Genomic DNA, 24,080 nt, shown 5'->3' with positions numbered 1-24,080 from the left:
TTTATTTATTTATTTATTTATTTATTTATTTATTTATTTATTTATTTATTGCGAGCAGGGGGAGAGGGAGAGGGAGAGAGATAATCTAAAGCAGGCTCCAAGCTGCGTGTGGAGCCCAATGCAGGGCTCGATCTCCTGACCCTGAGATCATGACCTAGGCTGAAATGAAGAGTCAGACACTTAACCAACTGAGCCACCCACACATGCCTCAAAAGAGGGCATCTTAAAAGCTTTCCCAGAGGAAAAAAAAAAACAAAAATAGTTTGTGCAAAGGACTGAGAGTCTGAGTGGCAAAGTATTTTTCAAGAGAGACACCAGAAACTGGAAAACATTGTAGAAATGCCTTCAAAATCTCTGAGTGAAAATAATTTCCAATTTAGAATTCTATACTCAATGTCACTATCAATTAAGTGTGAAGGTAGAATAAAGGCATTTATAGACAGACAAAAATTACCTCCTTTTCTTCAGGAAGCTACTAGAGGATGTACTCTGCCAAATGTACAGTAATAAAGCAAGAAGGAGGAAGAAGTGGAATTCAGGAAACAATGGACCCAACATACCAGAAAGATCTTCAACAGAAGAGAAGAATCAAAAGAAAAACTACAGGTAGAGAGACCACACTTGAAGTAGACCTGAAGAGCATACATCTTCAGGAAAAACTTCTCCAAAAAGATGAACCTGAAAGAACATTTTATGTTTTCAGATATCTTGAGACAATTTCCCGCCACTGGGAAAGAAGATGATGACAGAGAGCAACACATGGAAAATGATGCCCTCCTCCCTTCCTCTAAAACAAAACAAAACAAAACAAAACAAAACACCCAACCAAACAAATAAACAAATAGAAACAAGACAATTATAATGTTGGAGTAAAAAGTTGACCAGGAAAGTTAAACTACTGCTTGGCTCTCAGTAACATTTACATAAAAATAACAATGTAAACATTGATTAAATAAAAATTAAGAGATTGAGCAAAATGGGTGGAGGGGGTCAAAAGTTATAAAATAAGCCATGGGGATGTAATATACAGCATGGTGACTGTGTTTAATAACACCGTCTGGCATATTTGGAAGTCTCTGAGAGAGAAGATTTTAAAAATACTCATCACAAGAAAAGTCTTTTTCTAACTATTTATGGTGACATGTTATCTAGACTTATTGTGGTGACCATTTTGCAATATACAGGTATTTGTATATATCATCATGTTGTATACCCAAAATGAATAGAATGTTATGTGTCAATTATACCTCAAAAAAACTTTTGAAGGATAGAGTGAAGGGGTTCTAAATGAAAGCTTAATTTGAACTTTTTATGGGAAGAAATCAGTAGATAGTCCTTAAAACTAAAAGAAATCAATAAATAGTAATGTAGGCAGGTTATTTAGAAATGTGGAAGTAACTACCAAAAGAATCAGCTCAACGGTTTGAAGGTTGCTCCTAGGAATGAGGAAATGTGCAGTGGGTGGTGTGGGAGTGTTCTTAGTTGTAACAAGGTTTATAGATGTATTTGACCCTTTTACTCTCTGTATGTGTATACATTTTGATAAAAATAAAAATTTAATGACAACAGCTAAAAAGAATTACTAGAGAGAAATATCAGTTCATAGTAGTGAGAGAACCAAAAATACCTGGGGATAACCATGAAGAAAAATGTGTCGCTGTTATGTGAAAAAAATGGCAAAACTTTACCATAAGGAAAAAATATATATAAATTAATGAAGAAACATAGTGTATTCCTGAGGAGGAAGACTATTTTAATATTGTCTATTCTTTATAGTTTTAAGACAATATCAATTAAAATATTATGAGAAGCTTTGGAGACTTTGGTGAAATGATATTAAATTTAATCTGGGAAATTAATAGGGTAATTTTGAAAAAAAAGTGAAATAATGGGGAATCTGTATTTTTCAAATATTAAGAGATATTTTGAAGTTGAAATTAAAGCAGAGTGGAACTGATACCTTACCCAAGAGATAGTACAATGGAAAAGAGTGAATAGCTTTGAAAAAACCCCATAGTTCACATAAGAACTTATATAATTACTTAAAACACCAAAAATGATGTTTTAAAATTTGATATTGAAATATTAGGTTAGATCTTATGATATATTAGAAAATACATTTTCAAGGGATTAAAGTGTGAAATGTTTAAAACTGAAAATATTATAGGAAAGATAAGCAATACTTAAATTGATCATGAGTTTAGGTGAATTTTCTAAGCATCAAAACCAATGGAAGTAATCCCACCACAAAGATAAATAGGTTGCACTGCGTAAAACTGAGAAGTTTTGAATATTAAAACAGAATACCCTATGCTTGCTCAGTCTATTGGTGTGACTTGACGGTGGACTGGCTATTATGCTGGTGAACCCCCACCCCATCAGTGACACACACTTTATTTGAGCTTTGTTCTGGTCCCCCCTCCCAGTCTCTCCTCCTCCACCCCCTAGCTGCCTTAGCTCTCCCAGTTTACCCATTCAATTTCTTCATTTTTAAATTTTAAATAATTTAGTTTTTATTTTATTTTATTTTTTTTTAAAGATTTTATTTATTTATTTGACAGAGAGAGACACAGTGAGAGAGGGAACACAAGCAGGGGGAGTGGGAGAGGGAGAAGCAGGCTTCCCGCTGAGCAGGGAGCCCGATGCGGGACTTAATCCCAGGACCCTGGGATCATGACCTGAGCCAAAGGCAGACGCTTAACGACTGAGCCACCCAGCCGCCCTAAATAATTTAGTTTTTAAATAAAAATTATATATATTTAAGATATACAACATAATGATTTGATATACATATACATAGTGACATGATTACTACAGTCGAGCTAATTAACAGATTATCTTCTCACAGTTACCAGTATGTGTGTGTGTGTGTGTGTGTGTGGTTAGAGCCCCTGAAACTTAATCTCTCAACAAATTTCCAGTATTCACGGCTCTCTTGTTAACTATAATCACGGTGCTGTGCTTTAGATTTCTAGATTTATTCATCCTCCAAAACTGCAGCTTTGTACCTTTTAACCAACATCGCCATTTCACCTACCTCATCATCCCCTGGTAACCACAGTTCAGCTTTCTGCTTCTCTGTATTCAACCTTTTTAGATTCCACATTTAAGTGAGATCAGGCAGATTTTTTTCTTTCTGAGTCTGACTTGTTTCACTTAGCCTAGTGTTCTCCAGACTCTGTTGGTTTGCTTGGGCGGGCATAAACACCCAGCTCTCTCTTACTGGAGATGAGCATGGGGAGCGGGTAGGGATGACCCTCAGGGTTTTTCAAGGAATAGAGGCAGTCTTCCTGTTCATGTTCACCCTTCCTCTGGAGGTCTCCTGGGCAGATGGGTTTCCTCTTCTGCTTACTCCCCTCTTGAATTTCTACGCTGTGGGTCTTCCAGTTTGTTTCAATTATCAACATGCTTCCATCTGTTTTTTAATTTATTTTTTAAAGCTTTATTGAGATATAATTGATATACCCCAAAATGGCACATACCCAATGTATACATTTTGATGAGTCTGGACATAGACATACACCCATGATACGCCTCATTTATTTTTGATAGAAAAAAAAATCTGTTGAAGTTTTTCCTCTGCTGATGTTCCCCTTGTGTTCTTTTTGTTCCTCTGATTTTATTTCCTTTTTTACTGCTGTATCATAATTTTAGTGGGAACTCAGGAGAGAGGGAAAAAAACACTGTTGGCTCTGTCAATCATCTGGAACCAGTAGTCTTTTAATAAATGTTGTAGGAATATTTGATTTAATGGAAATGGAAGCATACTCTGCAACATTTAAATAAAATGCCAAATAATGAAATGATTCTAATAAAAATTAACATTTCACAAACAGATGATTTTATAAATCAATATAAAAAACTGTAATGAGGGGCGCCAGGGCAGCTCAGTTGGTTAAGCATCCAACTCATGGCTGCAGCTCAGGTCATGATCTCAAAAATCTTGAAATTGAGCCCTGCGTCAGGCTCCGCGCTCAGCAGGGAATCTGCTTGAAGGTTTTCTCCCTCTGCCCCTCCTCTCACTTGCTCTCTCTCTCTTTCTCTCTCTCTAAAATAAAATAAATAAATCTTAAAAAAAAAAAAACAAATAGCAATGACTTGGTGGACTATCAGGGCAATGACATAAACTGAAGAAATTAAAATAACCAATAAGTCTTTGGGAATATTTTAAACCTAATTAATCAAATACGTTTATGTAATGAAGTATGTTTTTTCATGTGTTAAATTGAAATTTTAAAAATTTCACGTTACTTAATACTGAGTGCTGGGAGGTGACCCCTTCACAGACTGTGGGCATGTGCATTTAAAACGTCTGGAAAACACTTAAGCAAGTATTAAGGACACTTTCCAATATTTCTTTTTTTTAATCAGAAGATCCACTTCTAGGTATCTACCTCATAAGGACTATAAGAAATGTGGATAAGTCATTGCAACATTACTAGTCTAATAGAGGGGAAAAAAATGGAAACAACCTCTTATAGCCAGCAGGGGTAGAATTTAAAAATAAATCATAATAAATCCATGTACTATTAAGTAGTCATTAAAAGAATATCAAAGAATATTTAATATTTAATATCATGCATAGAAAATATGCATGATAAGTTAGATTTTAAAGAGTTACTTAGGACAATGAATGGATCAGATATGGTCAAAACTCTGGGAGGATAGCATTTCAATCTATTTCTATTTCTAGCCAAATTATCCATCAAAATTGAAAGCAGGACTAAAGAGTTTGAGATATTTAAGGTCCTAAAAACTTTTGCTATCATGCATCTTTTCTTTCTTTCTTTCTTTTTTTTTAAGATTTTATTTGACAGAGAGAGAGAGAGGGACAAGAGCAGGGGGAGAGGGAGAAACAGGCTCTCCGCAGAGCAGAGACCCCGATGCGGGACTCGATCCCAGGACCTTGAGATCATGACCTGAGCTGAAGGCAGACGCTTAACCGACTGAGCCACCCAGGCACCCCGCATCTTTTCTTAAGTAACTAATGAGGATGTGCTCCAGCAACATATGGGTGTAAACCAAAAAAGAAGATGCAATTCGGGAAACAGAGGCTACAAGACAGGAAAGAGGAAAAGGAATTCTCAGGATCACATGGAGGGAAGTCACAGAATAGCATCTGTGAAGGGCCATACAGAACAACTAGTCAAGCTTGGAGCAGGACACAAAAGTCTGCAATAAGGATTTCTCTAGAAAAATAAAAGGTACAGATTACTTGATTTGTTTGGCACTCCAGAATGTTTTATATATAGTTCAGTTAAAAATTCTTATGTTAGGGATGCCTGGGTGGCTCAGTCGGTTGGGCATCTGCCTTCAGCTCAAGTCATGATCCCAGGGTCCTGGGATTGAGCCCTGAATCAGGCTCTCTGCTCAGCGAGGAACTTGATTCTCCCTCTCCCTCTGCCTGCCGCTCTGTCTACTTGTGCTCTCTCTCTCTGTCAAATAAATAAATAAAATCTTAAAAAAAAAAAAAGAGTTACTTAGGATCCAAATTATGCAAATGATTAAGGTTTTCACTTTTGGAAAAAATGTGTATGTAAAGAGACTTCCCTGTTTCCATAAAATGGAATGCCCAGCCTTTTTGCTTCCTTAGCATTGCATGTTTAGAACTGGTTACACTTTCTACTGGAGTGTATTTGTCTTGGTTGACCATGAGCTAGCTCTTTGATAGAAGCGGTATGCTTCATTATTCTTTTTTTGTGATTCTCATCAGGGGGCCTGACACATAATATATGTTCCATAGCTATTTGTTGAATTATTAAATGAAGGGATTAATGAATGAATGACTGATTGAATGAAAAAGTGTATAATATAGTCCTGGAAATGGAAGGCTAGTTGGGGGGGGGGGGGGGCGGGTCTAGTGCAGGTAGAATGGGGAGGTAGAAAGAAAGAGGCAGAAGGAATAGGAGTGAAGATAGAGCTTTGGCCAGAAAGGGCAATAAAAGGAAATTCAGTCAAGCAGGGCTATGTAGAGAAATAAAGACAAAAAGACCAAGAAGGGATAATAGAAATGCATCATGATATTGTAGAAAATCACGGGCTTTTAAAACAGAAGTATCTGGGCTTAAATTTTAAGTTCACCTTTGTTGGCTATGTAATCATACAGTAGAAAACAGACATGACCGTTCTTTCCTCGTGGAGATGGAATGAGATAACCTGAAAATTTCTTGGTGCTGAATGGGCCCATGACAACAGGTTCAAGGAGACAGAGAGACAAAGAAAACTCTTTCAATGAGGTGCAGTATCAACACAACGCATGGGTAGTAAAAAGTATTGTTCCAGGGAAGGGTTACTATAAAAGCCACAATCTTGGATAATAAGGAAGCACGCCTTTTTGCTGTGGTGCCATCCTGTTCTCAACACCCTACCATTTGTTTGCTGGCAGTGTACTTAAATTGTATCAGCAGCAGATAGGTAAAAATCAAAGTTCACAAAGAGCCAAATCCTTTTAAGCTAGGTTTCCCTGCCTGTCATGGTATTTACTCAAATTATCACTCACTGGAGTCCAAAAAAAGTATTAAAAATAATTATTTATGCTTCTTGATTTTTTTTAATGGGACTAAAGGATGCATTGTGTCTTTTGATTGATGCAAGGGGCAGTTGAATGGAGAGAGAAACATTGGTTGTGTTTTTGAGCCCAGCCAAGTGTTAAAAGCTGTATCTGGCAGTCATCCCCACATCCTTGTCAATGAGATAGTTTGGTTGAGCCTGGGCTTTGAAGACACATAGTTCTGGGTTCGAATCTCAACTCTAATACTAGCTCAGGGACCTTGATACTGACTGTTGAGCTATGGAGTCACATTGCTTTCATCTGGGAAGATCATTAATGGTAGCAATTTCCTAGGATATTATAGGAATTAACGAAATTTATATAATCTTCCTAGCATTCCCAATATTGCTTGGCTCTAGTGAGAATTTTGGGCTTCATATGTTCTTTGGGAGTTTGGGTGGCCTACAGGCATTTGAAGAGAAGTTGTTTAAAAATGCTTATCCATGTATCATTGCAATTGATACATTTCCCAGGTTTTGATCTGGATTTTTCTGAGCAATCATGCAAGGGATGTTTGCCTGCTTCCTTAGGATTTTATGATGACTGTCTCGCTTGCTTGTTCTCCAGTTGAGACAGAGGCAGTCAGGAAATATTTCACCAGGGTGGAAAAGTGAGCATCCATTTCTGACAACCAGCAATTCCCTTCTTCAAGTGCATCTTTTAGACGTAAACAGAAGTGTTAGAAAAGTACGCATACCTCATTCATCACCACTTCAGAGAAGCGGATTCTATCATTCTGGAATCAAAAATGAGCATTCAACTTGAGGAGAAAGAAAGAAATCAATTATATTGGTGGCATTAAAGCATCATAACAAAGAAACTAAGAAGCACAGAATGAGATCTTATATTTTCTTTAAGTTGAAGAAGCCAAGCTTCCATTTTTTATACTTGGAAAGAACATCAATGAGATTGATTGGGAAAGGCTAGTAGAATGTTAAAATTATACAGCATTTTTGCAGGCTGACTGTAATTTGTACACACAATGGGCTATTACCTATGCATTGTTCTATGGAAGAAAAAAATAATTGCTTCTTCCCTTCCCTCCTCCTTTCTCAAAGCCTGATCAAGTGATTTATCTTTAACCTTATTGCAATGAGTAGCTTCATTATCATTTTTAAATTTTTAGTTGTTTTCTTTAGGGAAGGTGATAACAAATTAACAAAGAAGTTTTTGGTTTTCAAAATTCTTTTTGGGCATAGCAGCTGCTGGAGGATTAATATAATTCATACAAAATCTTTCTCTGGACAGTCTATTGGAGTTCAGATTTTTAAGAGAGCAAATTAGTATCTGCATGATGCAACGTTTAGAACAAGAAAGAGGGAATTGGGTTTAAGAATTTTCATCCTCAATATTTATTGTTGTATCACTGTATCAGATATATCCACCAAGTACAGTCTGTTCTTGCCAGTCTTGGTTAAAGCCTTAGCACTTCACCTTAGCATACCTCATGACAATCCTCTTTTGGAGAATTTTGGAAAATCACTTAACCAGGAAGCATTTACTGAGAAGCCACTTTGTTCACTGTACTCTGTAAAGGCTCTGAGCCAGTCATCACATAACTCACTCTATTTTAGCCCCAGGAATGATCTCTTCCCTGCGGATAGCCCTGATCTCAACCATATGTGGTGCAGTGGAAGTCTAAACGATCTGCTCTCAGGCAGACACATCCATGCTCCAGCACTGACAAAGAAACTTCCTGCTATGGGGCATCAGGTAAATTAGTAGTGGAAAATGCAGAAAGTATTAACTCTTTGGCAAGTGTTTTCATTAGAGTCTGAATTAAATGTCCCTCCTCTGTACTCCCTTCCAAACTTACAAATACTTTTATCACGTGCACTTCTGGTTTACTGAAGTTGTTTATTTACAAGGCTAGATCTTCTGTTAAACCATAAGATTCCTGAGACTCGGGTCTGTGCCTTACTCATCTTCATAACCTGAGCACTTAGCGCAGTGGTATGTGCCCCCTAGATCCTGAAACATCTTGGGAATTGAATGTTAGTGTAAATCAGGTTAAGGAATTCGGAGCCATGAAGTGTTAGTCCTGGAAATGACTGAGAGTCCATTGTTGTTATGCAAAATGATACATAACCAGTTTCCTACTGAGACATATTTATGTTTTACTAACTTTTTACTATTATAGATAATACCATATTGATTATATTTGTGTTTACATTTTGCAAACATATGTAATTATTTCCTTAATATACGTGTGTGTATGTTTGTGTGAGCAGCAATGCGTTGGGTCTAGTGATTTGCAGTATAAAATGTTGATGTAAATCAACACTCTGCCCTCCAGAAACATTATATCTTCCCACTAGAAGTGCATATTGTTTCTCCACACTTTAAAAAAATGAACATTAGATATTTTAAATCATTTAAGGTATTTTTCCAAACTGATAAATACAAATGATAATACCTTGCTTTTTTATATGTATTTCTAAGTATAGTTGGCTGACATATATTCATTGGCACTGACATTCTTTCCTGAATTTGTGTTCTTTACCCGATTTTCCTTTAATTGTGATGGGTTTATCTTTTTCTTACTGATTTGTCATATAAATGGAATCATACAATATGTAGTTTTTTGGTTGGATTTCTTTCAATTAGGAAAATGCATTTGAGGTTTACCCCTGTTATATATAAATCAATAGTTTCTTTTTTTTTTTTAATAAACAGTACTCTTATGTATGGCTGTATCACAGTTTGGTCATACTTTTAGCAATGGAAGGACTTGGGGGTTCTTCCCAATTTTTGCTATACAGCTGAAGGTGCTATAAACCTTTGTGTAAGTTTTTTGTGTGAATGTAAGTTTTTATTTCTTTTGGGTATATACCTAGGAGAGGTTTTGCTGGATCATATCATAAGTGTATCTAACTTTATAAGAAGCTGCCAGAGAGTTTTTGAATGGCTATATAATTTTACATTTCCACCAACAGTGTACGAGAGTTACAGTTGCTCATTTTTGCTTTAGTAGAATAATTAAAAAAAAAATTTTTTTTTAGGAGTGCCTGGGTAACTCAGTCAGTTAAACATCCAACTCTTGATTTCGGCTCAGGTCATGAACTCAGCGTCGTGAGATCAAGTCCCACATGGGGATCCATGCTGGGCGTGGAGCCTGCTTAAGATTCCCTCTCTCCCACTCCCTCTGCACCTCCCCCCGCTCGCACACTCTCTCTCTAAAAAAAAAAATAAAATAAAAAAACTTTTTTTTTTTTTTTACTTTAATGGGTGTTATTGGTAACACATTGTGGGTTTGATTTAAATTTTCCTAATGACTAATAATGTGGAACATCTTTTCTATATGCTTACTTGCCATCTGTATATCTATTTTGGTGAGGTTTCTATTTAAATCTTTTGCTTATTTTCATTAATTGGGTTGTTTTCTCATTTTTTGAATTTTGAGAGTTTATATATTTTCAATACAATCCTTTGTTAGAAAGATGATCTGCAAATATCTTCTTCTAGTCTATCACTTGTTATCTCATTCTCTGAATGGTGTTTTTGAAACACTGAAGTATAGCCAACACAGAATGCACACGGTGTTCAGGTGTACTCACCACCTAATGATGCTGTGCTCACCACCAGTGTAGCTACCATCTGTCACCATACAATGCTATTACAGTAAAATTCCCTCTGCTGTGCCTTTATTCCCATGACTTATGCTGGAAGCCTATATCTCCCACTCCCCTTCATCCATTTTACCCATTCCCCCAACTTCCTCCCTTCTGGCAACCATCAGTTTGTTCTCTATGGGTCTGTTTCTGCTTTTTGTTTGTTTGCTTTATTTTTTAGATTCCACATATAAGTGAAGTCATATGGTATTTGTCTTTCTCTGACTTATTTCATTTAGCATAGTACCTTCTAGGTCCATCTCTGTTTTTGCAAATGGCAAGATTTCTTCTTTTTTAAGACTGACTAAATTCCTCCGTGTGTGTGTGTGTGTGTGTGTTTATACATTTTCTTTATACATTCATGTATCAAGGGACACTAGGGTTGCTTCCATATCTTGACTATTGTAAATAATGTTGCAATAAATATAGGGGAGCATATATCTTTTCAAATTAGTATTTTTATTTTCTTTGGGTAAATACCCAATAGTGGAATTACTGAATCATATGATATTTCTATTTATAATTTTTTGAGGAAACCATGCTGTTTTCCACAGTGGTTGCACCAGTTTCCATTTCCACCAAAGTGCATGAGGGTTCCTTTTTCTCCACATCTTCACCAACACTTGTTATTTCTTATCTTTTTGATGTTAGCCATTCTAACATGTATAAGGTGATATTCTCATTGTGTTTTGATTTGCATTTCCCTGATGATTAGTGATGTTGAGCATCTTTTCATGTGTCTGTTGGCCATCATGGGTCTTCCTTGGGAAAATGCCTATTCAGGCTCTCTACCTATTTTTTAACTGGATTATTTGTCTTTTTGGTGTTGAGTTGTATCAGTTCTTTATATATTTTGGATACTTTATCAGATATGTCATTTGCAAATATCTTCTCCCACTCAGTAGGTTGTCTTTTTGTTTTGTTGATGGTTTTCTTTGCTGTGTAAGAGCCTTTTGTTTTGATGTAGTTCCATAGTTTATTTTGCCTTTGTTTCTCTTGCCTCAGGAGACATATTAGAAAACTGTGATGATAGCTGACCTTAAAGAAATTATTGCCTGTATTTTCCTCTAAGAGTTTCATGGTTGTAGATCTCACATTTAGGTCTTTAATCCATTTTGAGTTTATTTATTTTTTTATTATTTTTTTATTATGTTATGTTAATCACCATACATTACATCATTAGTTTTTGATGTAGTGTTCCATGATTCATTGTTTGCATATAACACCCAGTGCTCCATGTAGTACGTGCCCTCTTTAATACCCATCACCAGGCTAACCCATCCCCCCAACCCCCTCCCCTCTAGAACCCTCAGTTTGTTTTTCAGAGTCCATAGTCTCTCATGGTTTGTCATTTTGAGTTTATTTTTGATGTATGGTGTAAGAAAGTGGTTCAGTTTCGGGGCCGCTGGGTGGCTCAGTCTGTTAAGCATCTGCCTTCAACTCAGGTCATGATCTCAGGGTCCTGAGATCAAGCCCCACATTGGGCTCTCTTCTCAGTGGGGAGCCTGATTCTGACTGCTGTTCTGCCTGCTTGTGCTCTCTTTCTCTCTCTGTCAAATAAATACATAAATACATACATACATACATACATAAAGTGGTCTGATTTCGTTCTTTTGTGTGTAGCTGTCCAGTTTTCCCAGAACCATTTGTTGAAGAAACTGTCTTTTCCTTAAGGTATGTTCTTTCCTCCTTTGTCATAGATTAATTGACCATATAAGTTTATGAGTTTATTTCTGGGCTCTCTATTCTGTTCCACTGATCTATGTGTCTATTTGCGTCAGTACCATAGTGTTTTGATTACTACAGCTTTGTAGTATATCTTGAAATCTGGGATTGTGAACTTCCAGTTTTGTTCTTCTTTCTCAAGATTGCTTTGGCTCTTTGGGGTCTTTTGTGGTTCCATACAAATTTTAGCATTCTTTTAATTCTGTGAAAAATGCTAGTGGTATTTTGATAGGAATTGCATTGAATCTGTTGATTGCTTTGGGTTATATGGACATTTTAACAATATTACTTCTAATCCATGAGCATGGATTATCTTTGCATTTGTTTGTGTCATCTTCAATATTTTTTATCAGTGTTTTATAGTTTTCATAGTACAAGTCTTTCACCTTGGTTAAGTTTATTCCTAGGTATTTTATTCTTTTTGGTGCAATTTTAAATGGGACTGTTTTCTTAATTTCTCTTTCTGCTACTTCCTTAGTGGTATATAGAGATACAACTGATTTCTGTGTATTAATTTTGTATCCTGTGACTTAACTGAATTCATTTATTCCTTCTAGTAGTTTTTTGGTGGCATCTTTAGGGTTTCCTACATACAGTATCACTGAATGGTGGTTTTTTGAACAGCCAAATTGCTAATTTTGAAAAGTTCCAGTTTATCTTCATGTTTTTCTTTTTAGATCATTCTTTTGGTTTCAAGTCTAAACTTGATTTGCCTACCTCAAGGTTGCGAAAATTTTCTCCTGTGTTTTCTTCTACAAGTGTTATAGGTATTAGATTTTACATTTAGGTCTATGGCCCATTTTGATTTAATTTTTATTTATACATAAAGTATGAGATGTGAGTTGAGGTTAAATTTTGTTTGCATATGGATGTCCAATTGACCCAACACCATTTGTTGAAAAGACTATCCTTTTTTTTTTAAGATTTTATGTATTTATTTATTTGAGAGAGGCAGATAGTGAGATAGAGCATGAGAGGGGAGGAGAGGGAGAAGCAGGCTCCCTGCTGAGCAAGGAGCCCGATGTGGAGCTTGATCTCAGGACCCTGGCATCATGACCTGAACTGAAGGCAGACGCTTAACCAACTGAGCCACCCAGGCGCCCCAAAAAGACTATCCTTTGTCCATAAATTGAACCTTTGTCAAAAATCAGTTGACTTTATTTGTGTGGGTCTTTTTCTGCACTCTCTATTCAATTGATATGTGTATACTTTCACCAGTATTATACTGTCTTGATTATTGTAACTTTATACTAAAACTTGACATTGGATAGTGTGTGTTCTCTAACTTTATCCTTCTTTTTCAGAGATGTTTTGAGTTCGGTTTAAATTAAGATGGGGAGTGATATCATCAAGATGGCAATGTAGGAGGGTCACTGGCTTCAGTCCCCTTCACAGAGCAAAGTTGGAGGCATCACTCTTCCTGATTTCAAACTATATTATAAATCTATAGTACTGGTCAAAACAGTATGGTGCTGACATAAAAACAGACAAATAGTACCTATCCAAGGATGAAACACCATTATGAAAATCCCAGAACCCAGGGCATGAGGCTGAAGCACTTCTGTGGATAGCAGAGACTGAGTCAGACTGAGCTGGAAGGGTAAGAGGAGCAGGTACAATTTGACCATGTTGCCCCTCCTCCGGGCTGGACCATGCAACACCAGAGTGGCTCCCCTGGGCCTACAGTTTCTCTGGTGAGAACATAAGAACACAAGCCTTGTGGGACACTCCACCTCACAGGGATCACTGGGGGAACTTCTGGATCCAGAACACTGGGGATCAGATAGAGACTGAGAATGGGGCTGGGGCTTACAGCCCAAACCTCCAGCCAGCAGCTCTGGTCATCTGTGGAGCAGAAGCAGTGCCCCATCTGGCCAGGAGCTCAGTTGGAAAATCACCCTGATTCTGATACCCAGCCAGTGGGTACCAGCTGTAGAGTATATTCTAAGGTCCTGCCTTGACAGGGGAGCAAATCTGTAGCTTGCCCAACTACTAAGCATAACCTCTGGTGTTACCCCTCCAGGAAACATGGTCACATGGTCACAAACATCCACCAGCTTTGGAGCACATCCTCCAGCCCACTGAGGCAGGCAGTCAAGTCAGCAGCCTGGCCTAACTGTTGAACCAACTTCTGGTCCTCGTACCCAGGGAGCCTGAACAGGGACTCTGAGCAGCCATGGAGCCCAGCCTGTGATACCACCCAGCAGCCACAGAGTGAAAACAAGCAGCAGAGTCTAGCATACAACCCTGCCTGATTGCTGAACATAGCCTGTGGCATCCCCTAGGAAGGGAGCCCATCTAGAGACCCTGCCCAATCAGGGAGCTTAGCCTACTGCCTCACCCAATCAGAGAGCCCAGCCAGCAACCTCACCCAATAGCTTAGCACAGCCAAAGGTCTACACAATCACAAAGACCAGCTTGTGTCCCCATTCAATTTTGGTTCACAGCCTGTGGCCCTCTCCTGCCATTTGGAATAACTTGGATGAATCTTGAGGGTATTATGCTATGCGAAATAGCCAGAAAGAGAAACACAAGTGTTATGTAATCTCACTTATATATGAACTCATGGAAACAGAGTCGACTGGTGGTTGCCAGGATGAGAAAGTGGGGGAATATGGGTGAAGTTGGTCAAAGGGTACAAACTTCCAGTTATGAGTTGAATATGTTCTGGGGATTTAAAGTACAGCATGGTGACTAAAACTAACAATACTCTTTTATAAACTTTAAAGTTGCTAAAAGATACATCTTAAAAGTTCTCACCAAAAAAAAAAAAAAAGGTAACTATGTGAGATGATGAGTGTCTTAATTTACCTTATTGTAGTGATCATTCACAATTTATTTGTTTATCATATTGAACACTTTAAATTTATATAATGCTATGTGTTAATTATATCTCAGTAAAGCTGGAAAAAATAAAAATTAAGGTGAGGATCAAAATTATTTAATTAAAATTAATTAAAAATACCACTATTTCCCCCAGTGAATTGCAGTGGTATATTCGCCATCAGGTGACCTTATATGAATGGTTCTGTGTCTAGATTCAGTATTTTCTCCCATTGATTTGTCTATCATTGTATCATTGTATCAATACCTGTGTGATTGTTTTTAATTGCTCTCTTTTCACACTTTTGATTTATTTCTGGGATATCTATTCTGTTCCATTGATCTATATGTCTGTTTTTATGTCGATGCCATGCTATTTTGATTAATACTATAGATTTATAATGTATTTTGAAGTCAGGAAGTGTGATGCCTCCAACTTTGTTCTTGCTAAGATTGCTTTGGCTATTTGGGATCTTGTGGTTCCATATGAAGTTTAGGGTTGTTTTTTCTATTTCTGTGGAAAATGCTATTGAAATTTTAATAGGTATTACACTGAATCTGTAGATTGCTTTGGGTAATACAAACATTTTAATAATATTATTTCTTCCAATCCATGAACACGGATGTTAGTCTACTTATTTGTGTCTTCTTTAGTTTTTTTTCAACAGTGTGTACATACAGGTAGGGAAGGCTAATACTGGACATTCTCTCTATTATCCTGTGCTCAGTATTGAATTAAAATGCATCAGGTAAACTGTATGCCAAGGAGTGAGATAAGAGTATTTGGTTTTGTCAATCTTCACCTTCTGGGAAGTCACATAGCATTATTGGACCCCAGGTTTGTTTTTGTTTGCTGGTTTGTTTGTTTGTTACCTCTAGAATGTAATGTATGTGGCATATATAACCTGCTAGATTTTTAGGATCAGATGAATAACAGATAATTTTAAATACACACACACACACACACACACACTTTGTAAATGGCAAAGCCCTATACCAAAATAACATGTTACTGATAAAGATAACTTTCTTTTTACTAAATTCTGGGACTAGATGTCTAAAGACTTTTTCCTAACCTTATTTTACTGCTGGCTCTCTCGTTTGATAACAGGATTAGATCTAGAAAGCCAAGGTAGTGTGAGAAGGTAGATTATATGCAGTTTTTTCTTCTATCAGATGCTGCTTTTCATGAACAAGAGGACATATTCCCCTGAAACTCAATCTGGAAGAATTGTACACATGTTTCTCAAAATAAAGCTGTGTGGGAAGTAATTGCAGACCTCCTGTTTGCCAGCCAATTCATCTCCATAATTCAGAAACCCCTGGCATGGTTAGTATCATTCATTTGTACCAATAAAGGCCAGTACGTCCTGGCACAGAATTCTTCCAGCTGTCATAAAGGGACTCAGGTACCTTTGAATACCATATGCTGGCAATAAGTCTAACCTAATAGCCAAGCCCATGGTCCCCTCATTGCTTTTAAGTCATTCCTCAGCATCACAGGGACCCCTTCAAAACTACCATTTAGCTGTCACACATGTCAGCAGATGAAAGCTAAAGGATGATAAATAACCGCATCACCAAACACAGCTTGGTCCAATATGCTCTCTGCCCACTCTCTTTCTCTGAAAATGCAGATCTTATGCTGCATTAAGATGGTGAAGTCAAAGGCAACACTGTCAATGAAACATCCTTAGCAGACCCTTTCTCTTTTCAACATCCCCACCTACTTGGCTCACAAGGTCAAGGATGCTAGTCTTCTTGAAGACACAGGGTGACAGGAAACATTGAGGAGGGAATAGCCAGCTGGGGCCCTGGCAATGAGCAAAGGGAATCCAGACTCTCCTAGATAATTCTTTATCTGTGTAAGAGATTTAACATGGCCTGAGTTGGGCCTGTTGCCCTTGCTGAAATCCATTATTAGCTTGGTGTTCCTGGTCATGCCCTGTACTTTATCCAAGTGACCTTTTGACTTGAAATACCCTTTCTCCATTGCTTCAAGTTCATGATCTCCCCATCACTTCTTTGACCTCATCTCTTACCAGTCAGTTTACCCCCATTCCCCTTGGCCTCTTTGTCAGTCTCCAAACCCACCAACCTGCTCTTGCCCCAGGGTCTTCACTGTTGCTCTTCTCTGGTTGAAATGCTCTTCTCCTGGATATGTGTAAGACTGGCTCTGTCCTTGGCCAGTTCATGTGTCAGAAACACCACCTTCTCCTCCATTTCCCCTTCCCTGTTTTACTTTTCTCCATAGCAGTCATCAGTGCTTACTTATGTACTTACTTATTAATTGCTTTGTTTATCAACTGTTTGTCCTTGTCCCTGTCTTTGGAATGTGAGTTCCACAAGGGCTGGGATTGTGTCTGTTTTCACACTGCTGCTGTAGAGAAGCAATTCAAATATTGTCAAATATTGAAGGCAATGCAAACCCTTCCTCAAATCTCAGCTAACCTGCCCCTTACTTCATTAAGCCATCTCTCATCCCCAACCTCTAACTTTGGTTCTCTCCTCTCTTCCTCTGCCTCTGTAACACTTTATTAAGACATTGAACACTTTTATACCTGATCGTATGCCTAGTTGTTCTACAGATAATAGCTATTACCATTTCATCTTCTTGATTAGACTATAAGCTCCTCAAGGATATGAGCCGTTTGATTAAAGTTTGAATCCCCCATAATCCTTTGACTTATGTTAATTAAGTATTGGGGAAATAAATGAATGGCTGTAACATAATAAAGTCATTCATTCACTCATTTACTCATTTGTTTAGTGAGAGCCTACTGGTCACAGCTCTGGGCACTGGGGAACAACATTGAACAAAACAGGAAGAAACAACCACATTGGTAAGTCATAAATTAAGTACCTATATTTTACTATTTTATATAAGTTATTATTGTTACCTGCATTTAATCCTTATGATAGTTGTATATGACAAAGATTATTATTCCTATTAAAGTATGAGTAAACTGTAAACACTAAGCTATTGAAGGGTATTTTTTCTGGATTTAATCTCCATCTCTCCAATCCCAATGTACATGTCTTAAGCAATATGCCATGTAGTCTAGCTTTGTGCAAAATCATGATGTCTGAGAACAAGTCACTTTGGGACATTTGATGATGATGTTTGGATGACACTGACACAAGCCTGTTGTGGGCAGAGGATGTTTGCTGATTTGGAATAATTGCTTCCATATCCCCCCCTGTGAGGAGGGGCAGCCCTGCTGCCCAGAGGTAGGCAGTGGTGCTGGCTGAATGGACACCCCCCATGTTCCAAATCAGATCTCTTTTGTTGTTTCCAGCCCCTTTCTAGGCTTCTGTGAGAGTCTCCTTCAATGGCTTTTGTCTGTGGCTCCTCTTTGGAGGCCACTTTCAAGCCACTGGAGCCACTCGTGCTATGGGTACAAAAAGTGGGAAGTACCTGAGAGTTGGTCTCCTCCTCACCGCCATTTCTAGGGCTAGTCAAGCTGCATGTAAGTTCTGGAAACCTGCCTGAAATTACACGCTTTCTTGACCTCTTCCCTTTGCCTTTTTTTGCTTTCCCCACTCTCTTACCGAGTTTTCCTCAAATTTACTTAATGAAATCAGTGGCTCACAAATCCTTATCTGACTTGAGGTCTGACTTGAAGAATCCAGCTGAAGATAGTCTCCTAGTTGAAAGCATTAAAGAAAATGTTTTCTCTAAGAAAGGGAAAGTATTTGCCACCCGGACTCAGTTCTGCCTTTTTGGAGGAAGCTGCTTGCTGAGGGGTCAGGACTGGTCCTTGAGGGTGTCCCTTAGCCGTCTCTTAGATAGCAGTCCTCATCTAACCCTGATTGGCAGGAAAAATAAATTGGACTTCTTATTTAGATGTTGTCTATGGTTACCCCAAATACACACACACACACACACACACATAGTCAATCAAATAAGTATTGAAAAACTTATTTTTAAGTCCATTCAGTCATCCCATCTAGCATTTATTGAGCATTCTTCACTTCCTAGCATTATACAAAAATAATATGTATTTCTTACCCTTGAGAAACTCACAATATGTGAGGCAGGACAGATATGTGATTAATAAAAAACAGTGTGGGTGGATGAGTGCTACAGGAAAGGTTGGTATAAAGTGCCAGAGACCAGAAGAGGGTGCTATAAATTCTGGTAGGGAAAAAAAGGAGAAAGATTTTACTGAGGAGATGACTTTTGAGCTGGTCTTGGAAGGAAGGAGAGAAATTGCCGGAAGGAGAGAGAGTTTTGTGTAGGTAGAGAGAACACTGGAAGTAAAAGACGCATAGCTTTTTAAAGGATTCATTTGTAGTGTTTTTCGTGTTGCTGTTCCCCAATCCCACAACACTTCCTTTCCATTTTTAAGAAGACAGTCAAACAAAAGAATAAATAAATCAGGGGAGTTTTGCCTTTGGGGCTGAAAGGTGTTATCTGAAAGCAACCTCCTTCCAGTGGGAGGGATGCTGGTGGGACGTGTGAGAAGTGGGGATGCAGAGCTGGGGTGTTTGGGGGGAGGGAGAGAAGGGGAAGCTGAGGTCTGCAGCCCCCCCGGGTTTGGATAGCAGGCATGTCACCAGTGAGTAGCGACACCACAGAAGAGCTCCTCTAAGTACTCTGCTCAATATAAAACTTTAAAGAGTCCTAGGGGAGGGAGTGGGTGGGGAGACAGACCCATAATGACTAAGATGGAACTTACTGGGTAAAATGTGTACAACGTTAGATTTCATTTCAACGTTAGATTCAAAGAGAACAAAGAAGTGAGATATTTCTTGCATATAAGTTTTCTGAGTAAAATTCAATACTTGTTTCTGGCTCGATGCACATGAGGAACTTTGAGTGGTTGGCATGGCTTGTATGTGGGATAAAAGGGGAGTTTGGGAAGTTGGATGGGAGGCAGGTTGTAAAGCTTTTGTGTGCTGTTATTGTTTTATGCACTGATAAAGAATCATTACATATCTTTAAGTAGAAAAATATAACAGGCTCATGTCAGTGCTTTGGAGGGAGTCAAGATTGGGGTGAAGGTCTCTACACATTTGTCACCATGACAGGCACACGTGATGTGAAAAGGTAGAAGATCTGCCCTTGCCTCAAGGGCTTGCCATTTTGCCAGGGAAATGAGACTTATTCTAAAGAAAGGTGTGTAACAATGCTCTAGGAAAGAGTGACTGTCAGAGGCCACTTTCAGCTCCTGGTTTGTTTTCTACCCTTCGTTGCGCTATTAAAATTGGCCACTGAGTAGTAGAATCAACCCTACATTGGTGGCTCCATCAGACTGAGCTCTTTGTTGGTTAGAGGCTTGGATATAGTCCTATTGCCCAATCCTCAGATGTAAAGGCTGAGCCATGACCTGTGGGGCCCCACATGTCTTGCCATATCCTTGTTTTACCTGAATCTACCTCTGCCAACCTGACCCAGACTCCACTACTGAGTAAGTCATAGACAGACATGTGGCCCCAATGCTGTAGCACTGCCTACGTCCTGGGGTGGTTCACTCCTATAGATGGGGTCTTCATCCCTCTACATCCGTAGACTATACCCTTTTTCTGGAGCAGACCTCTACTTTTATTCTAGAACTGGGGTTCCCACCATACCATTCCAAACACTGGGTTGGGGTTCTAATACCCAGCTTAAGTTTCCACTGATGGCTTAATTCTGTATTCCATGTTCTTACCATGTTTTCTGATGAACTGACACATATGAGCAAATCATTCATGAGATACATGAATCGGGATGCGTGGCTCTTAAATTTGTGATGCTGCCTTGATCTTTGGAGTGTTGTCTTGATGTGATGCCCCAGCACTGACCCCTTTAGGATTTGGAGATGGTTACATCATCATACTCACTTTCTTCAGATCATGTTCCCAAGGCCTCCTTTACAACAGAGTAGACTTCTTGGAGCCTGATTGTCTAGAATGTTGTTTATTGCCCCTCCATACAAGATGACAACATGGAAGGAATCCAAGCAGGAGCTAGTGAGGCATAGGATTAGGGAGTTGTGGAGAAGGAACTGAAAGAAAAAGAGACTGAGGGAAGAGATATCCCAGACCTCACTGTACATTTGAGGTTCCCAGTAAATACTCAGATTTTTGTTTTTCATTTGATCTGCATACATACAAACAAAAGCACTCCAGTCTTCCCAGGGGAAGGAGGTTCTGAAGGCTTTGAACAGGCTGTGACAGGAGCTAACCCTGCTGTGAGACCATTACATTTCACGGTGACAGAATGAAAAGTGGTACTTGTGGGTTGGGTGCTGAACAAGAGAATGATTGAGAGCATCTCTGTGGTGATATTTTGCCATTTTATTTTATTTATTTATTTATTTTTTTAAAGATTTTATTTATTTATTTGAGACAGAGAGAATGAGAGAGACAGAGAGCACATGAGAGGGGGGAGGGTCAGAGGGAGAAGCAGGGTCCCCGCCGAGCAGGGAGCCTGATGTGGGACTTGATCCCGGGACTCCAGGATCATGACCTGAGCCGAAGGCAGTCGCTTAACCAACTGAGCCACCCAGGCGCCCCGATATTTTGCCATTTTAAAAGGATTTGATGCTGGTTCTTAAGAGTAGTAGTTTTTAACCTCTTAAACATTCAGCACTGAAACCCTTCTGTCCAGGGAAACCCTACATAGAAAATTAATATGGAAAACATCCAAAACACAGCTGCTCAGGTTGAAGCAATTGTGTAGTGCCTGAGTCCTGGCCACTGGCTTTCCTCTCTGGCCCTGTCACTATGGTGGCACCCAAGGCTGGCAAAGCTCTCAGTGTCGTGTCCACAGAGCAGAGGCTACAAACTGGCATCTTGAGGGGTGGATCTAGCACATAGATGTATCTGGTTTGGATCTCACAGTATTTTTAAAAAACTTGAGTCAGTATTTTTTAAATGACAGAATTCACATGAAAAGTTTTAGTTTTCTACCTTCTCCTGAATACTTTGAAGTTCATTCAATGTGGAACCTGAATTCTCACACAATAACACTAGTTAAGAAAAGAAGAACAGTGTATTAGAGTTCTCCAGAGAAATAGGACCAGTAGAATGGAGATATATATATATCCCTGTATCCATGTATCTCCACATATATCTATGGTTATCAATCATCTATCTATTTATCTATCTATCTATCTATCTATCTATCTATCTATCTATCTATCTACATTATAGACATCAATTATCTATCTGTGTATCTACAGAGAGACATTGATTGATTTTAAGGAATTGGCTCACACAATTTGGTCCAGAGATTTGTAGCTCAAGTCTGGAGGCATCTGATGAAGGTAATCTCATTCACATTATGGAGGGTAATCTGCTTTACTTGGTCTTCCTACTTAAATGTAATCTCATCTAAACATCTCTTCTACAAAATACCTTCACAGAAACATCTAGAATATTTGATCAAATATTGGGGTACCGTGACTTAGCCAAGTTGACGTCTAAAATTGCAAGCAGCTTGTGCTATATCACAAGCCACTATCTTTTTATTTCATTTATTAAAAAGGTATTGACTTAAAAAAATTTAAAATAATTATAAACATACAGACAACCTGGAAGTACAGTACAAAGAACTTTATTTTTCCCTAAATAAACATAGAATAGGTTATCAACCTAATCCAATCATTATTGGATACTTTGGGATATGTTTTGTACAAACAAGGTCATTCACCTACATAAACTCGATCCAACTACTAAAAGCAGGAGACTAACATTGTCACATCACTATACCAGTCTTCATTCCCCATTCAAGTATCCCCATAATGTTTTATATGTCAAAAGGATCCTGCTCAGGATCAGGCATTTCATTCAGTTCTCATGTCTCTTTAGTCTCCGGTCTGGAAGAACTTCCCACTCTCTCTTTTGAAGATTACAGGTCAATTATTTTGGAGAATGTCCCTTAATTTGGGTTTGTTTGGTATTTCCAATTAGATTCATTTCATGCATCTTTGGCAGGGGTAATACAGAAATGATGCTTATTCCTCTTGCTGCATCCTATCAGGTGGAAGGAGGGTTGTACACCAGATGTGGATGGTTGAGTCTTCTAACCATGAATCAAAGCAGTCGCAGATCTTTGAAATCTATTTGTATGTGTGTGGGTGTGTCACATTTTATGTATTTCTCCTTGACTGGGTTCAACTACGTGTGGTTTTCTGCATTTGCTGATGTTTCTTTCCGATAAAATCACAAATAAGCAAATGTGACATTTGAGGTATCCTTAAATTATTCCTCAATATATCAATCACCTTTGAACAAATGCACATTTTCACAAGTATTATAGCAAAACTGGTTATAAGATGAATCTGAATAAATCTGCTTTTACTTTACTTGGATGATTTAAATTTTTTTTTTTTTTTTGGTAAAGAAAAAATTTACCATGGAAAAAGAGACATCTGAGAGTGGTGCTGGGATCAGCCAAAATTCTTTTTGAACAGTGTAATAATGTCCATTAACAGCGAAGACTCATGATGCTAGTTGATGTATACCCTAGCCTCTTTGCTTGGGACCTTTCCTGGAACATTTTATACCCATGGTTACTCTTTCACAGCTATCAATTTACCACGCAGACAAATGGTAGCAGAGTAATCTCTCTCTGCAACATAGGCATGATCGGCCTGATAAATATCCACAGGGAAACGGAGTATTTCTGCATGAGAAAAATACAAGGAAAGAGCCGCCACATAAGAAATATAACCAGAATTTGTATCTAAAAGAATATGCACTGTATAAGGGGAATTTACATGCTAGAAGGAACCATATGAGATGATTCACTGCTATATAGCTACAGTCATTAACACAGACACTGTGCACTCACACATCAATTTCCCAAAATGTCCAGAAATAGAAATTTAGATAAATACAGAAAAGAAGCAGCAGAACTACTGGGTATTTACCCCAAAGATACAAAAGTAGGGATCCGAAGGGGTACGTGCACCCCGATGTTTAGAGCAGCAATGTCCACAATAGCCAAACTGTGGAAAGAGCCAAGATGTCCATCGACAGATGAATGGATAAAGAAGATGTGGTATATATATACAATGGAATATTATGCAGCCATCAAAAGGAATGAGATCTTGCCATTTGCAACGACGTGGATGGAATTGGAGGGTGTTATGCTGAGTGAAATAAGTCAACCAGAGAAAGACATGTATCATATGACCTCACTGATATGAGGAATTCTTGATCTCAGGAAACAAACTGAGGGTTGCTGGAGTGGGGGGTGGGGGGGGAGGGATGGGGTGGCTGGGTGATAGACACTGGGGAGGGTATGTGCTCTGGTAAGCGCTGTGAATTGTACAAGACTGTTGAATCTCAGATCTGTACCTCTGACACAAATAATGCAATATATGTTAAGAAAAAAAAAAGAAGAAGAAGAAGGTAGCGGGAGGGGAAGAATGAAG

At 38.4% G+C, this 24,080-nt stretch overlaps 1 long non-coding RNA gene across 1 annotated transcript in view; it reads left to right on the top strand.

The window, feature by feature from the left end:
* Positions 1-24,080, top strand: part of LOC118024738 — a 115,547-nt gene that overhangs the window by 76,891 nt on the left and 14,576 nt on the right. Inside the window, exons 2-3 of the long non-coding RNA XR_004683194.1 lie at positions 15,886-16,039; positions 17,480-17,552. This is a non-coding gene — a long non-coding RNA (uncharacterized LOC118024738). The remainder of the gene's footprint in view (positions 1-15,885; positions 16,040-17,479; positions 17,553-24,080) is intronic.

The sequence above is a fragment of the Mirounga leonina genome, unplaced genomic scaffold (genome assembly GCF_011800145.1).
Source record: "Mirounga leonina isolate KUSES-001 unplaced genomic scaffold, KU_Mleo_1.0 Mir_200, whole genome shotgun sequence".
In the NCBI taxonomy this organism is placed as follows: domain Eukaryota; kingdom Metazoa; phylum Chordata; class Mammalia; order Carnivora; family Phocidae; genus Mirounga; species Mirounga leonina.
Note: the sequence above shows the minus strand (reverse complement) of the source record. Positions and strands in the feature narration are given on the sequence as shown.